A 12,180-nucleotide genomic window follows, 5' to 3' on the forward strand; every position below is an offset into this window, starting at 1 on the left:
AGAAAAGTATCAGGAACTTGCAATGCTTTTCATATGAAGGGCTAGCTGAAAAATATGTTTGATATTTCAAAGAAATACCAAAGGGTGCGCCGAAAATTTTAAACATACAGATATCTCAAATATATATGTCAAATATATAAAGTTTTGCACTAGGACAGGGCTCTAAAAATATGTCTTATTAATATTAAAGTAACGCGCCCGAAGGGCGCACTGAAAAATCATATGGAACTCAATGCTGAAATTTGTGGTTGGCACAATGCATTTTATGCAAGTATCACGTACCAGGAAATTAAATCATATCACATCTGTTCTTATAAATCTACATTGGTTACCAGGTGTCTTCAGAATCCAGTACAAGACTCTACTCATCACCTACAAGGCACTTCATGACAGCACTCCAACATATATATCAGACTTAATCCACCGTAAACCTATATCCCGTACTCTCCGGTCAAATGACAAGGATCTTCTTCATGTTCCACAAAGCAGACTGAAAACTTATGGTGAACGTGCCTTCTCGCGTGCTGCTCCAATTAACTGGAATAATTTACCCTTAGAAATACGGCAGTCTTCCAGTCTGGACAATTTCAAGAAGAGCATCAAGACCCATCTCTTCGAAAGAGCCTACTGACACCTTGCCATATCTTTGTACAGCGCCATTGAACACTACTTCGTAGTGGATACTGGCGCTCTATAAATGCTTCTGATTGATGGATTGATTGATTTCAAAAACATAGTGAGCCCATCACAAAAGTCAAAAACAGGGTGACCCCCCTTGAATCCACCGCCCCCCTGGGTGAAGCAACTAACCAGTCCCTTAGCCACTTGCTCGCGTGTACCTCCATGCTCCTTGTATTCAATAGCCCGAGGAAAGTCCAAGACCAAGAATTGCTGTCTTTTTACTCAAATTTATCTTCATCCATCATTGTGCATGGGTTTATTGCACCAAGATTTCAGTATTAAATTTTTGTCTTTATTCTCGTAACTGTGTAGACCGCGAAAGTTCGTTGCACAGCTGACGGACTGCAGCGGTCTCAGTGAACGATCGTTGTATGGTTGACGCTGTTGTATGGTTGACAAGTAGCCCTGCATACAGGTCTGCGTGTTCCCGGCGTTATACGGCCTCCACCACAGCCGTATAACGCCGGGAACACACAGACATGTACACAGGGCTAGGCTACGAGCAGCCCAGATCAGTGGTGATCTCACCTGATAGCAATACCACGATCATTGTTGTGGCTAGCTTACTAGATCAAAATAAACCGGAAAGTTCAAATGCACTTGAATAGCACAAGTGCCAGCACTATGCGTGTATTAGCTTTCGTCTTGCCAGGGTCTAGCCGCGTACAATACCGGGCAGAGTTCAATCACGCTTTCTGAGCACAAGCATCACTAGGTATTACACTTAATCCAAGACGAGTCTGTATGTAAAAGTTTCCCATCGAGTCTGTGTATAAAACTTCCCAGCGTGCTGTGTCTTCAGGACGAGTTTGTATGTAAAATTTTCCCATCGAGTCTTTGTATAAAACTTTTCAGCTATAGCTCTCTTCAGAACGAGTCTGTATGTGTAAAATTTTCCCACCGAGTCTGTGTATAAAACTTCCTAGTGTGCTGTGTCTTCAGAACGGGTTTGTATGTAAAACTTTCCCACCGAGTCTGTGTATAAAACTTCTCAGCTATAGCTCTCTTCAGAACGAGTCTGTATGTAAAATTTACCCACCGAGTCTGTGTATAAAACTTCCCAGCTATAGCTGTGCCCTCAGAACGAGGCTGTATGTAAAATTTTTGCTGTGTGTAGTTGTATCATCAGAACGAGGCCGATATATATAAACTTTTTGCAGCTGTGCTGAGCTGAGTAAGTTTCTTACATATAGAACCTCGTTCTGATACAGCGATACTTCATTAGAATGAGGCTGTATAGATAAGATTTTGCAGCGCTGTCAGATACTGTAGACGTCAGCAGATGCCTCGAAAACGAGACTTAATGTAAAATCTTCGAGCTATATCAAAGCCCGATGTACGTACGTACGTACGTACGTGTACGTATGTATGTATGTATGTATGTATGTATGTATGTATGTATGTATGTATGTATGTATGTATGTATTATGTATGTATGTATGTATATGTATGTTATGTATGTGTGTATGTATTCAAAATGTATGAATGAATACGCTATATGCGTGAGCGTATTTTTTTCTATATATATATATATGTATATATATATATATATATATATATATATATATATATATATATATATATATATATAATTCCTCTCTACATATACATTTTCCATCTTTTCTATCTTTAAAAAAAGCTTTATTGTGTAAATTATTTTTTTACATTTGGCGCCTTGTACAAACAGTCACCTGAAAAAATAAATGCATCAGATTACTGCCCGGTAAAGTTCGCTTCAAAAACCCTTATGCTGCGCTGTCGCATGATTAATTATACTAACCTTTCCCTACTACGACACCTTAAAATAGTTCTTAGGAGAAGAGTATGTCATTTTTGACTTTTAGTACCGTAGACAGAAAAAAAAGGTGGACTTTGGTTGAAGGCATTAAGGCATCACAGTTTGAAATCAACGGATTGTGGATATTTCGGAAGGTATGAAACTGCAACAGCAACGCCCTCTGTAATTGCCCACAAACAAAACGCAGCTCAACTTATTATGGCCACTTGTCTCACTTTACAGGTTTTTTTTATCTAAATCAGGTAGCTTTCAACATTTATTGGGTCTTTATGTCGATAACACGGAAATTTGTTTTTCCTGAAAAGTATTTATCTTACCGTTGTAAAGAATATCTTAGTCGGGAAATTTCTATTTCAGGCTAAAATTTTGTGATAAATGTTACAAAATGTACACTTACACATTTTTGTGTTTTGAGACTACCGTAAGTCTTCATTGATAATAATTTAAGCTAAGCGGTTGCGTCACAGTGTTGTCGTATATACTTAGACAACATGAGAAAATTCAAGCGACACCTAGCGTTCACTTCGTATGTATATGACAAGATTGGAATTAATTTTGGATAACTGGATCTTCATATTTTTTAAATTTCTCAAATGTGTTAGGTGCCCTATAGCTGAATGTTGCAAAATTATAAATTACTCAAAATAACAAGTTTGTAACTAAAAAAGAAAAGTAGATGAGGTTAAATTTGCAGATTAAATCGACATTATTTCATCATCCAATTATCCCACATTAGTTCCAATCGTGTTATATGCGTATAGTAGAGGTCACTTGTAGAAAGGTGGATCGTAACATTATTCTCATGGTGCGGCCGCTTTCAAAGATTGCAACTTATACTGATAGCGACACAAGCAAACAGGCTATAGACTCCAAAATTTTGACGATACAATTCGGGTCAGCGCGGAACACAAATAGCAGCATATATCGAGTACTACAAGAACATGTGAACACAGGTTTGCCAGATTTTCACAAACGTTTATCGAATAGGTTGTAAACTATAAGTTATCTCAGATTTTTTAAAGTTTTTAGAGTCATGATATCGCTATTTAAATTAGACGGCAATGTGATACGAATCGGTTGATAAATTTTCATTTAACACGGTGAAAAACTTTGGTTTAATTACTCATTGATACGTAGATAACAGCCGTCTTCTGATCTTCATGAACATTCACCGCCTGATAATTTTCTTGATCAAATACAAATAATTCATGGAAATAGCTTTTAGGTGATATGTAATGTTTTGGTTCAAGTCCTGCTTACTCCCCAAAATGACGGAAAAACAGCGTGAATGCCGTGTGAATGAAGACTTAACGGGAATGTGAATGCCTCGGTCAACACACTCAATCAAAAATACAGGGCGTGTATCGGAGAGCAAATACCAGGTACCAAGTGCACATTGTTAAGTTAATCTAAGTCTACTCAGAGTTTCAGCTATGGTTATCTCTCAAGGATACAAAACTTGACCGCAAAATTCACGTTTCAAAATAAGTCGTCCAAATTGCTGGTTCAAAATAAAATGTTGGCTTTGTCAAGACCGTTGAATACATTCAAATTGAAAATAGATGACCTCGTATTCAATACACAACACCATGTATATTCCCCTATCTGTTACGCTCAGAGATCAAGAACGTCAAAAATGAACGCTTTTTATTGATATTCGAACAGAGAAAATAGGTTATCAACAAATGTATCAGGGCTATACTATCATTTAACATCATAGGTTCGCGAAACATAAAATGATAGTACAAAATGCAGAAGCATATGTACTAACTTCAAATGCACAGATTGTAAAGAATCAACATGTTTGCATTCTTACCATATATCATTATGACAACCCAATCGTCTTAGGCTTTGATTTTGCCGATTTTATCGCGATTTTAAAGTCACTGATAAATACATCAAACATACGGTGCCATGCCTTGAATTACCTTACCGATATCATATAATAAATCAAATAACAGAATGCAACGTAGTAAATGACATTACAAGCAGTCACCTGAAAAAATAAATGCATCAGATTACTGCCCGTAAAGTTCGCTTAAACAACCCTTATGCTGTGCTGTCGCATGAATAATCATACTAACCTTATCCTTCTACGACACCTAAAGTAGCTATTAGGAGAAGAGTATGTCGATTTGACTTTTAGTACCGTAGATAAATAGAAAAAGGTGGACTTTGGTTGAAGGCATTAAGGTATCACAGTTTGAAATCATCGGATTGTGGATATTTTGTAAGTATAAAACTGCAACAGCAACGCCCTCTGTAATTGCCTACAAACAAAACGCAGCTCAAATTATTGTGGCCACTTGTCTCATTTTTACAGGTTTTTTATCTAATTAAGGTAGTTTTCTACATTTATCGGGTCTTTATGTCGAAAACACGGAAATTTGTTTTTCCCTGAAAAGTACTTATCTTACTGTGTGAAGAATATCTTAGTCGGGAAATTTCTATTTCAGGCTAAAATTTTATGAAAAATGTTTACAAGAAGTACACTTACACATTTTGCGTTTTGAGACTACCGTTAAGTCTTCATTGATAATAAATTTAGCTAAGCGGTGACGTCACAGTGTTGTCGTATATACTTGGACAACATCCAGTGTGAAACTTCAATCGACACCAAACGTTCACTTCGTATGTCTAAGCGTTAAGTAGAGATCAGGCGTGGAGATTTTCACAGACGTTTCTTTAGAGTCGAGATGCCGCTGCTTAATTAGACGGCATTATTAGACGAATCGGTTGATAAACTTTGATTCAACACTGTGTAATAAGCTTTAGCCCTTTTCAAATATCTGAGGCACGTTCACCATAGCCAGTTTTCTGAAGTGCAATTACTCGTTCACACTTACACAACAGCCGCCTTCTGCTATGTCTTAAACTTTTTTTACGTCATTTTTTTCGAAATTTATCTACGCCTTCTCTAAAATATTCATAAAAATTCATCGCCGTATAATTTTCTTGATCAAACAAAAACAATTCATGGAAATAGCTTATAGGCGATATATATACAATATTTTGGTAAAGATACGCAACTTGACCGCAGAATTCACTCTCCAAAATAAGTCGCCGCAAAGGTTGAAGCATCAAGTAGAACAGCATAGGTTTTAGAATAGAACTCCGCTTTCCGAGTTAAGGTAGCTTTCCACCTTTATCGGGGTATTTTATGTTGAAAATCACGAAAATTAGTTTTTTCACTGAAAAGTATTCCTGTAATACTGACCTTTAAGTGTGAAGAATATCTTTGGGTTAAAGTTCTGTTTCTGGCTGAAATTTTGCGATCAAAATTTACAAGAGGAACAGATGCACGTTTATACGTTTTAAGATTACTGTTAAGTTTTGATTGACAAGGGATTAAGCGAAGCGGCAGCGTCACTGTATTGTCGCATGCACTTGGACAACATCCGCTGTGAAAATCTCATCGACACCCACCGTTTTTTGCCTGTGTCAAGACCATCATGTGTATGCGTAGCGATCACGCGCAGAAAGGTTGAGCTTACGTTTTTCTCAGAGGGTGACCGCTCCTAAAAGATGGAAACTTCCAAGTATTGGCGACACAACGAGGCCAGACTTGTGAAATTTTTGACGATCAAATGTCAGCTGTATGGTATGGAACAAAAATAGCAGCATATATCGAGTTTTACACTCTATAACATGTGTAACAGCAGGACCTGCAGTTACTATCAGTTAAAAGTAATAAAAAGTTACGGTCAAGTTCGCTTGTCAGAGATCGCCAGCCCATTACGTTTGTTCACTTAAAAGATCATCGGGGCGGACAGTAGTTTTGATCAGAATCCAGAGGTTACATTTGGCAGCAAAACCCGGGTCCAACGAGTCGTGTCGGCGAGCCGTGTATTTGTAGTTGCTTTGCCACATACCGAATGTTTTATTTGAGACATTTTTGCGCGTTTCAAAAGCACCCGGGGCAGTGGATACATTTCTTAATGTTCAACATCTGTTGGACAAGCTCCGGCAGTTCCGTATACATAAATGGTACGTTCGTCTACAGGCCGTATAGCGATAGAGAATACCTGAACCGTACCTGTTCAACATTAAAAGTAGAGACAGAAACAACATCGTGAAAACGAAAAGGGGTCCCCGAAAGTCAAAAACAACCACACCGATGTCCACAAGTTTAAAAGACAGCCTGCGAATGTCAGACAAAGGATCATACTGTAGCAAAACTTAAAAGCCGAGGCTAAATTATTTGTCGTCCGATGAGAGCATTATAGCGAATAGCGATACCGATAACACGCAATTTTTTGACACCCCTCGATGAGAACAGCGGCTAAGGTGATTAGATATTCATGTCTTAATCTTCAAGTTTTCTCAAATTCCCTCCCTTAACTTTGTGGCCGCTGGCTGGCATTTGGCTATGTCAGGCAAAGGGATATCAGAAACGGTCTTCCCCACAGAAGTGACGTAAAGAGCGAAAGCAGACTATTGTCTGATACACGCTCGGAGTTCAATACTGTCATTCTGTCTTCAAGGTGAAGTTTGAAAAACTAGCAGGTGACTGAACCGCAGCATTTTAGGTCTTTGTTGACCCTAATGCTTACAAACATTGGCAATGTATATCTGCATGTAAAGGCAGATTTTTTGTTGTGTTGTCAACCGATATTCCATTCGCTATGTCAGTCATTATCGGGATCGCTCAATGAGAACCTCCGCAACTATGAACCCTTTCCGAGATCGAATGCTGACATAAAATTGCATCATATTGACCCTTGCATAGACGCAGGGACAACGAGATGCCGTAGCAGTCCCGACATTTTAGTCGATCAGTTAATTCTCTATCTAAATCTTACAGCTGATCCGCCAACAATTATGCATAATCCCTTCCTTGGCACTCCTCACGTTGAATTTAGTAATCGGCTAGTGTGTACATTGTGCTCTGAAAGGACACATCGCGCACGAAAATCACCCTTTCAGCCTTATTTCAACCGTTGACACTGATCTCAAAGAGTAAAAGTACTGTAACAGTTTTGGTTGGATAGTTGATTGCAATGTCTTGTTTTGGTGTTTTATCTGTTAAGTAAATTGTTTATGGCCATTCATAAGGAAAGAACCGAACCAATCTACTAAAGCGCCTTTTTCTCAGTTCGACATTCTGTCACATTGCAGCACGCACAAAAGAGTTTAACTCGAGAACGCGAGAACTCGAGAAATCCATAGCGAGAACGTAACTTAGAGTGGCTACGCGTTCCGTACGCGTAACGTTCTGCACAGATTCGCATAAAGAGTTGACCGGCCCCGTCGCTTTACTTTCCTCGGCAGCAGTAATTGACTAGCCGAGCAAGTTTTACATATCCATGTGCCATCGCGTTCACCTAACGACCTACTCCACAGCCTATATCACTATAGCTGTGGGTCCATAGCTGTGGTGTTTTCAGACGGTACTGCTGCCTTTTACGGGCTGGTTTTGACTTTTACGATTTTAACCCCGCCACCACAGCTATGGGATATTGAATAGACTAGCGTCCATGTTCCGCCGCAAGCACCCTTTGCGTAAGTTGTTCGACGATATTTCGAAAAATTTTCCATCCAAATTACAAATTGCTAACACTCATCGACAGCTTAGTTATTAGGGACTCACCAGACCAGAAATCCACTCAAAATTCACTGAAATATCGCCTTTTTTTCTAGGTTTGCCCGACATGACTAAACGGAGACAGCCATTTTGCTAGCGTAAAACTGTTGGCCGAGGATCATGCAGCACGTCACTACAGTGACGTAGGCGGTGACCTCTCAACTTCTTAACACAAACAAATGAAATCTGCAATTTTGAATTTTAGGGCAATTTTTGCCGCTCTCGGTCAAAAAATGTGTTTCTCAGTCTGATAGCTTTGAAATTTGGTATACAGGTATCTACAGATGAACTAAGTAACATATATTGAATTTCTCATGAAATCTGTAATGTTGTATTTTTGGGGCAATTTTTGCCATTTTTTGTCAAAAATGTGTATTTTCAAAACTACTCATCTGATGGGTTTGAAATTTGGTATACAGGTTTCTGTAGATAAACTAAGCGATATTTATTGAATCTGTGATGATATCTTCAATTTTGTATTTTTGGGGCACTTTTTGCCATTTTTGGTCAAAAAATGTGTATTTCCAAAACTCCTCATCTGATAGCTTTGAAATTTGGTATACAGATTCCTACAGATGATCTTAATGATATTTATTGACATAATGATGAAATCTGCAATTTTGTATTTTTGGGGCAATTTTTTCCATTTTTGGTCAAAAAATGTGTTTCTTAAAAAGTACTGGTCTGATAGCTTTGAAATTCAATATGCAGGTTCCTACAGATGAACTAAATGTGACATTTTGAAATTATGATGAAATCTGTAATTTTGTATTTTTGGGGCAATTTTTGCCATTTTTGGTCAAAAAATTTGTTTCTCAAAAACTGCAAGTCGATAGCTTTGATATTTGGTATACAGGTTCCAAGGGATTATTTTAATATATGATATATTGAAATTATGGTGAAATCTGCAATTTTTATTTTTGGGGGCAATTTTTGCCATTTTCGGTCAGAAAATTTCATTCTCAAAAACTACTCGTCAGATTTCAATTTTGGTTGACATGTTCTGAAGGATGATCAAATGTGATATATTCAAACCAGATATGAACTGTGTTTTACAACAGGTTCATTAATAGTAGTTCGCTTCACAGAACAATGAGATATATGTAATCACTATATGTAGCAGGTTTTTCAACTTCGCACAGTACTCTCATAGTTTAATCACTAATTACAAAACTTTATTTAATATGCAAATGAGCTGTTCATTAACTTGACACAGCTCAATGCTTTATGGGACAATTAGATATCCATCAGATCAACATTTGTAGCACGTTTTATTTAATTTAGTGCTGTAATTTTAGAGTAATATTACTAATAACAAAGTTCATTAAATATGCAAATAAACCCTAAATTAACTTGACACTGTTCAATGATTCATAGCACAATTAAATATTTATCAAATCAATATCTGTAGCACGTTTCAACAAATTTTGGTGCCGAAATTTCAGAGTTATATACCCAATTACAAAGTTTATTAAATATGCAAATAAACCCTTAATTAACTTTACACAACTAAATGCTTTACAATACAGTTAGATATCTGTCGGATCAGTATATGCAGCAGTTTTCATCACATTTGATGCAGTTATTTCGGAGTTATATGACTAATTATAAGACTTCATGAAATATGCAAATGAGCTAATTATTAACTTGACACTGCTCAATGCTTCTCAGTACAATTGGATATTTATCAGATCAACATCTGTAGCAAGTTTCATCAAATTTAACGCCGTAATTTTGGAGTAATATCACTAATTACAAAGTTCATTAAATATGCAAATGAACCCTTAATTAACTTCACACAACTAAATGCTCTACACCACAATTAGATATCTGTCGGATCAGTATCTGCAGCAGATTTCATCACATTTGATGCAGTTATTTTGGAGTTATATCACAAATTACAAAACTTCATAAAATATGCAAATGACCTATTTGTTAACTTGACACTGCCAAATGCTTCTCAGCACAATTAGATATCTATCAAAACACTATCTGTACCAAATTTCAAAGACTTGGGTGCCGTAATGTCAGAGTTATATACCTTATTACAAAATTCATTAAATATGCAAATCAACCCTTAATTAATTTGACACTACTAAATGCTTTACACTCCAATTAGATATCAGTCGGATCAGTATTTGCAGCACATTTCATCACATTTGGGGAAGTTATATCGGAGTTATATGACTAATTACAAACATTCATAAAATATGCAAATGATCTATTTATTAACTTGACACTGCCTAATGCTTCTCAGTATAATTAGATATATATCAGATCAATATTTGTTACAAGTATCATCAAGTTTGGTACAGGAATTTCAGAGTTATCTCACTAAAAACAAAAGTTCATCTAATATTCAAATGAGAAGATAATTGACATGACACTCACAGTATAATTATAATGTTCTTAGATTGTCATCTGTGAAAAGTTTCATGAAATTTTGTGCAGTATCTCTTGATATATGTATGTCTACACTGTCATTACCGTCTCCATAGGGAAACCATTGTACGGAAAAAACGATATTGCATAACTTCATTAATATGCAAGCCACACTAACCAAAATCTAATCAGTTCTTGCAAGTAACATATGGTACCTTTGTACCAAATCTGACTTGAATCCGTTCAGGCGTTTTGAGTTATCGTGTAAACAGACAGACACAGACTAACACAGACACACACACACACACACACACACACACACACACAACATAGCTATGACATTAGCCCACGTGTTTACACACGTGAGCTAATTATGATGAAATCTTCAATTGTGTGTTATTGCAGCTATTTTAGCCACTATTTTCTGGCCACTGAAATGAGCTATCAAAGATTTCCATCTTCTTCATCAACATGTGTCAAAAATAGTTATTCTCTACATAAACACAGCGGAGCTATATTGGCCGTTAGGTCGCTCGCTTACTGTTAACGCACTAATTTTATCCCGTCAAGAAAAGTCCACCATTTTCTTTAATCTACGATACTCAAAAGTCAAGATGACATGCTTTTCTCCCAAGGGATTTTAAGGTGTCGTAGTATGATAAGGCTAGCATGATTATGCATGCGACTGCAGAGTATAAGGGTTGTTTTAAGTGAACTTTACCGGGCAGTAATCTGATTCACTCATTTTTCAGTTGACTGCTTGCAAAGTCATTGAATACTTTGAATTCTGTTATTTGATTGATTATATGATATCGGTAAGGTCATTCAAGGCAAGGCACCGTGTGTTTGATGAATTTGTCAGCGACCTTAAATTTACGATAAAATCGGCAACATCAAAGCCTCATACGATTGGGTTGTCATAATGATATATGGTAAGAAAGCACACATGTTGATTTGTTTCAATGGGTGCATTTTTAAAGTGAATTTTTTAAGTTTGTACATGCTTCTGCATTTTGTTCTACAATTTTATATCGCGTTCTTTTAGTAATAGATATATGCTACTATTTGTGTTCCTTACTGACCTAATATTGGATCGTCGAAAATTTCGAGTCTACAGCCTTATGCGCTTGTGTCGCTATAAGTTGCGATCTTTTGGAATTGGCCACCCCTATGAGAATAATGGTACGCTCTACCTTCCTCTGCCTGACCTCATAATAATCTTTCAGTGTGAAGTATATCTTAGTCGAGAGTTTATGTTTCTTTCTGAAAGTTTGTGATAAATGTTTACAAGAGGTAGAGATGCACATTTTTGCGTTTTGAGACTACAGTTAAGTCTTCATTGACAAGGAAATAACCTAAGCGATGGCGTCACAGTACTAGTGTTGTCGCATGCACCTCGACAACTTAAATGTGAAACTCTACCCGACACCTGCCGTTCACTTCGTATGTATGTTCGTAGAGATCAGGCGTAGAAAGATAGAACGTACCATAAGTCTAAGAGGGATGGCCTCTTCCAATAGATGGCAACTTATACTTACAGCGACACAAGCGGACAAGGCTATAGACTCGAAATTTTCGACGATCCCTTTTCAGGTTTAGTACGGAACACAAATAGCAGCATATAACAAATAATACAAGAACGTTTTAACGCAAGTTTACCAGATTTTCACAGAGGTTTGTAGAACAGATTGTCTCTTATTACTTATCTATAAGGTGTTTCTAAATTTTAGAGTCG

This window comes from Ptychodera flava, chromosome 22 (genome assembly GCF_041260155.1).
Source record: "Ptychodera flava strain L36383 chromosome 22, AS_Pfla_20210202, whole genome shotgun sequence".
Taxonomy (NCBI): domain Eukaryota; kingdom Metazoa; phylum Hemichordata; class Enteropneusta; family Ptychoderidae; genus Ptychodera; species Ptychodera flava.